The 6,000-nt window shown below is 53.0% G+C and overlaps 1 long non-coding RNA gene across 2 annotated transcripts in view; it reads right to left on the reverse strand.

Annotated features, from left to right (window-relative positions):
* LOC138848808 (uncharacterized) overlaps positions 1 to 2,990 on the reverse strand; it is a 64,384-nt gene extending 61,394 nt beyond the window's left edge. For both annotated transcript variants that reach the window (XR_011386903.1, XR_011386904.1), the window contains exon 1: positions 2,853 to 2,990. This is a non-coding gene — a long non-coding RNA (uncharacterized lncRNA). The remainder of the gene's footprint in view (positions 1 to 2,852) is intronic.
* Between the last annotated feature and the right edge of the window lie 3,010 nt (positions 2,991 to 6,000).

Raw genomic sequence — 6,000 nt, forward strand, 5'->3', positions numbered from 1 at the left:
TGGGGGCACGTGACAGAAAAGGCGTTCTCTCTTGGGGACACACTAGTGTACCCCTCAGAGAAGCACAATGAAGAAGAGCGACTTCTCACTTCCACAGCCACGTTTGCACGAGGTCCCCCTTCCAGCTGCGGTCAGGCTGTGTCATCCCTTACTAAAAATGCAAGGAACTGCATGGCTGTTCCCTGCCAGGGGGTTCCCCGAGGCACCCTGGGCATGGGGGGCAGGGGACCGTCCTCTGCTCCCTTTCGACAACCAAGGACAACCGACGTGGGTTTGTTCCTTGTTTTCCCAACGAGGGTTAATCAAGCGATGACTGAAAACATCTTTGCCAAATCTGAACAACACAACCGCAGCCGCGAGACCAAATGGTTTCCATTCCCCGTTCGCTCTCCTCCCTTCTCGCCTTCGAGATAACTCCAAGCAGCCCGGCCCCACAGACAAGCTGATCTGTCTCCCTCAGGATGACCTCGCCAGAGCTTGCACTCCTGTTCTGTGTCACCCTGCTGGAAAGAGTTTTTCTTTTACTCCCGCCACGAGGCGAGGGTCCCCGTCAGAGTGACATCACCCGTCACGGCTCCCAGGTTCCTGCAGCTTCACCCCTACCCCTCAGCAGAAAGTGACGGAGACACCCACGACCAGCCCTGCACCAGGGCAGAGGACAGTGCCCTGGCCCTCACCCAAGGGACTGGGTCTTGCTCCCTCCCTCTCTCTGCCTCCCACTCTGCTGCAGCCACCTCAGTAGGGGTGCCTCCATACCAGCCTGCAGTTGTTAATGAAGCCCTTTAACTCTTTCTTTGCTGGTCCTTTTTAATGCAATCGACCTAAGCACAACAGGTTTGCACACTGGTTCCCAAGCGACAAGCTGAGACCTTAGAGAAGGTCACCAACCTCTGAGCCCCAACGTCCTCACCCGCCAATCAAGGGTGATGAAGATCCTATTTCCTAGCATGGAGAAATGACACGGGGCTTGTAGAGTGTTTGCCCTGCCCCTGGCACATATTAAGTGCTCAATAACCAGTTGTGGGGAGCAACTGGGAGCAACTCGGACTAAACTAAGTTACTGGAATTAAGACTTATTCTATGCATCTGCTCTCCCACAATATGGCGCTGAGAAGGGAGGAAACAGCTTCTACACAGCTGCCTCCAGTTCAACCAATAAACAGCAGGACCTGCTCCTGATTGGAGGAGAGCAGCGTACTTGGCGTGTGGGTAGCAGAGTTGGGATTGGTGGAAGAGGACTATAAAGGAGGAGAGAGGCAAGATGCACCAGGAACATCTATCTGAAGGAACACCTGTGCAGCCCCCGAGAGAGCCGGCCGGTGGTGTGCCACTCCCCCGCGGAAGTGGGGAATGTGGCAGGGGGAACCGCCCTTCCACGGAGGTGGAAGGGACGGTAGCCAACCCGGGAAGAACCAGCAGCAAACCTGGGAAGGGCCAAGCAAACAAAAGAACAGCACAGGGTCCTGTGTCGTTCCTCCACGAAGAGGGGGAGCGACATAATGGTGCCGTGACTCGGATATGAAGCCTAGGCAGGGTTTAGTGTCGTTCCCCCACGAAGACGGGGAGCGACAACCAGTACCGTTGGTGGTGGGAGGACGGTCCACTTCATAGACAGCGAGAGTTGGAGAAAAAAGTTGAATGTCACCTGATTGAAGTCCTCCATTTTACAGCAAGGCTCAGAAATTGGAAATTAGGCATTCAAGAGTGTGCAGGCACAGACAGGCACAGCTGGGATTAGAAGTCATGTCTCCTGGGGCCGGCACTGTGGCATAGTGGGTAACTACAGCCTGCAGTGTCAGCATCCCATGTGGGCGCTGGTTCAGGTCCTGGCTGCTCCATTTCCGATCCAGCTCCCTATTAGTGTGCCTGGGAAAGCAGTGGAAGATGGCACAAGTGCTTGGGCCCCTGTACCCATGTGGGAGACCCAGAGGAAGCTCCTGGCTCCTGGTCTCAGCCTGGCCCAGCCCTGGCCCTTGCAGCCATTTGAGGGGGGATGACAGTGAACCAGCAGATGGAAGATCTCTCTGTGTCTCTCTGTCTCTCCCTTTCTCTAACTCTGCCTTTGAAATACATGATATAAAACTGTCATGTCTCTTTCTACCCAATGCTCTCTCTGATGGCCAAATAGCCTAAGGCCTGCGGCTCTACATCCCCGTGACAGCCCTAGAGGGGCCCTGCCAAAGTGGAGCTGTCTGGTGGGGGACGAAGTAGGAGAACGTCTGCTCAACTTGAGCCACACTTTGTAACCCAGAGGCACCCTGGCCACAAGTCCCCACTCCAGCTCATGAGCCTGCACGGGGACATGTGTGCTAAAACCTTCCTCCCATGGGGAACAATGAGCAAAAAAGAGACAACCTTAAGTGCTGAGGAGATGTCATGGTCAAGGCCGTGGGCTGCTCCCACTAGGAAGTGGTCTTCACAGTCCTGCATACCAGGTGTTTGGAGAAGAAGTAGACCCTTCCCCTCGGAACCAAAGTTAAGGACATGACCACTGAAATGCCCTTGTCTTCTGATAGCAAAGTAGAGTTCAGTCTTGAGGCAAGCGACCATCATGCGTGTCACACTCCAGACCACCTAGATCTTTCAATCAAGACTCTCGGAAGACAGCAAACCCCAAACAGTGGCCACGTTGTCTGTCCTGGCCTTTGTAGAGCTGTGGATGCTGGGACGCTGTGCCAACAGCGTGACATCTGTGTTGTCCATGTCCCTCTCCCTCACCCCCACTGCTGCCCCCAAGCCTGCAAGTTCCAAGTCTCCTGCAGAGCCAGGCACACACCAAGCCTGGACGAGCCCTTTCCATGGAATTGGGACCACGACTCTCAAAGGCACATCCTGTCATGGTCCTCACTTACCAACAAAGGACAGCAGGTTCTGGGAAGACAGAGCGCTGCCCAGGAAGGAGGAGTCAGGAGCTAAACCCAGCAGCCTGAGAGGGGCACAGCTGTGCATGGCAACAGAAAAATACCTGTCGGTCTTTGCCCCCAGCTTCCTGTCACACAGTTCAGCACCCTTGAAACGTGCTGAGTGGCAGCAGTGCCCTTTGTGACTCATAGAGAGATCCTTGTATAACTCAGCTCTGGGGCTGTGCTAATGAAATGACCCTTGGATAGCTTCAGGGTGGCAGAGACTAGCCGCACTGGAAAGACCAAGGTGAGATTGGAGAGTTGGAACTTCCAGCCCCATACCCAGTATCCAAGGAGCAAGTTCAACCACATGGCTTGTGATGTTATCCAGCGTGCTTCTGTAACCAAACTCTAGACAACAACTTCAACAACGGGCCTTGGCAGACTTCCTAGTTGGTGAACACACGTGGGTACTTCCAAAAGTTCATGGAAGAATGGAATCGGGGGCCTGTGCTGTGGCGTAGTAGGTTAAACCTCTGCCTGTGGTGCCGGCATCCCGTATGGGCACCGGTTCTAGTCCTGGCTGCTCCTCTTCCAATCCAGCTCTCTGCTATGGCCTGGGAGAGCAGTAGAAGATGGCCCAAGTCCTTGGGCCACTGCACCCACGTGTGAGACCTGGAAGAAGCTCCTGGCTCCTGGCTCCTGGCTTCAGATCAGCCCAGCTCCGGCCATTGTGGCCACTTGGGGAGTGAACCAGCAGATGGAAGACTTCTCTCCCTGTCTTTCCCTCTCACTGTCTGTAAGTCTACCTCTCAAATAAATAAATAATCTTTTAAAACAAAAAAAGGAATGGAATTAAAGGATAAGTTTATGCAGGTGTAAAAAATTTTGCAATCTATGTATATAAGGGAGACTTTTTAAAGTTCATGGAAAACACATATTATGAAAAGGCTGCAAGGATTTTAAAATTCTTGGCCTCTAAAATGAAGTCCCCACATATTGACAAATTGGGAGGATCACACACTGACTTCATCAGGACAGAAGCTCCTGCACCTGTCACCCCACCCTCCTCCAACCCCCGCTTCCATCCCAGAACTTGCCGGCCTCTCTCCATCTCCATGTGGCATTTGGCATTGGCAGCCTCTATAATAAAACCACGATTGCTAAGTGTAGCACTTTCCTGGGCTCTGTGAGTCATTCTAGAAAATCATCAAACCCAGAGTGGGGGTCATGGAAATCCCTGCATTCCTAGCCAAGTAGGACAGAAGTGTGAGCAGCCCGGGGACCCTGGCTGCTGATGGTGTCTGCAGGAGGGGCAGGCTGTGGCCCTGAGTCCCCTAACCCATGGGTCTGAGCTAACTCTGGGTAGGAAACATCAGAATTGACTGGACTTGGAGGACACCCAGGTGGCGTCAGAGAACTGGCATTAGAACAAACAAAACTTTCATCCTCACGCTTGTGTGCTGGCCTGGTTTTCCCACCAGGTTCTCCCTGATCACATGCCTGTCTCCCAACATTGTGAAAACGACCACACTCAGGGGCTCTCTGTGTTCCACACGGGGCCAGGTGGTTACGAGACACCAAGAGTGTCACTGACCCGGAAATGTCATCACCAACAGGCAGATGATCTGATCTATCACAAGTTGGAAGACACTAAGAGACACGAAAAAACTGGTGATCTCCCCACCCCCAAATAAAAAGTGTTCTCACTGCCGGCACCAAGCATCAAGCTCAAAGGGCAGCATTCTGAACCAAAGACCCTTCGTCAAGGAAGCGCTGGGAATCTCCGTTCAGCAGCCTGTCCAGCTATCGGTGCTGGGTCAGCGGATTCACAGATGCCCAGGGATGACCTGCTAAACTGGCCTGCATTAGTGACCGGACAGGGGCCAGGAGCCTGCCCCCACCCCGGTGCTCACTTTTGTTACCCAGCAGTGTTGATACGCTTGGCAGGGCCTTTACATCAACTTTGCCTTGCCTTCATTAAACTTGAGGCAAACGTGGTGCTGGTGGGGGTGGAGGGAGTTTACGTTCTTTCCACAAATTTGTTGGGAAACACGGCTTTATTTAAGCCCATTCCTTTTGTTTTGTTTTGTTTTTGAAACCCAGCAGGCAATTCTCCATCTTGTTCTCCTAACTCAACACATAAAAGCCCCAGGTTCCTGGTGTTCCCTGCACCTCCCCAACAAAGGGGCACTGAAGGTTCTTCCGACAACAACATACATCACGCGCTCACAGACCCAAACTACTTTCACACACATCGCCCTGGTGCATTGTCTTCACAGAGCAGCAAAGCTATGGCCACCTTCCTTTCTAAACCTGAGAAGGCCAGAGCTTCAAAGAGAATGGCAAATGTTACTCACATCTGCTCTCCAGGGGCCCGAGTCTCACGCAGTTCCATGTTTGGTCTTTTCAACCAAAGGACCTATGATACTTGAGACCCACTCAGCCTGGCAGGCCCCTGGCCACCCGAACCTCTGAGCCTCAGTTGCTTCGCCTGCCAAATAAGGTTGATAAAGATCTCACCTCCTGGGAGGGGGAAATGAGACAGAGAATGGAAAGTGTTAGCACAGGGCCTGGCACGTAGTAAACGCCCAATAAACAGTATCACTGAGGATGGCGGTGGGTGGGTGCATCATTCAATTCACGGATAACAAGAGCTAAAAAAGAAAAGAAAAGAGCCACTTGGTTGAGCCCTCTCATTTTATGATGGGGACATCAAGGGTCAGAAATTAGAAGTTGGCCAGTGCCACGGCTCACTAGGCTAATCCTCCGCCTACGGCGCCGGCACCCCAAGTTCTAGTCCCGATTGGGGCGCCAGATTCTGTCCCGGTTGCTCCTCTTCCAGGCCAGCTCTCTGCTGTGGCCCGGGAGTGCAGTGGAGGATGGCCCAAGTGCTTGGGCCCTGCACCCACATGGGAGACCAGGAGAAGCACCTGGCTCCTGGCTTCGGATCGGCACAGCGCGCCAGCCGTGGTGGCCATTTGGGGGTGAACCAGCGGAAAAGGAAGAGCTTTCTCTCTGTCTCTCTCTCACTGTCTAACTCTGCCTGTCAAAAAAAAAAAAAAAAAGAAAAGAAAAGAAAAGAAAAGAAAAGAAAAGAAATTAGAAGCTAGTCTCCAGCGATACTCAAGCGTGTGTAGGCGCAGGTGGGGTCAGA

Source organism: Oryctolagus cuniculus, chromosome 2 (assembly GCF_964237555.1).
Source record: "Oryctolagus cuniculus chromosome 2, mOryCun1.1, whole genome shotgun sequence".
Classification (NCBI taxonomy): Eukaryota; Metazoa; Chordata; class Mammalia; order Lagomorpha; family Leporidae; genus Oryctolagus; species Oryctolagus cuniculus.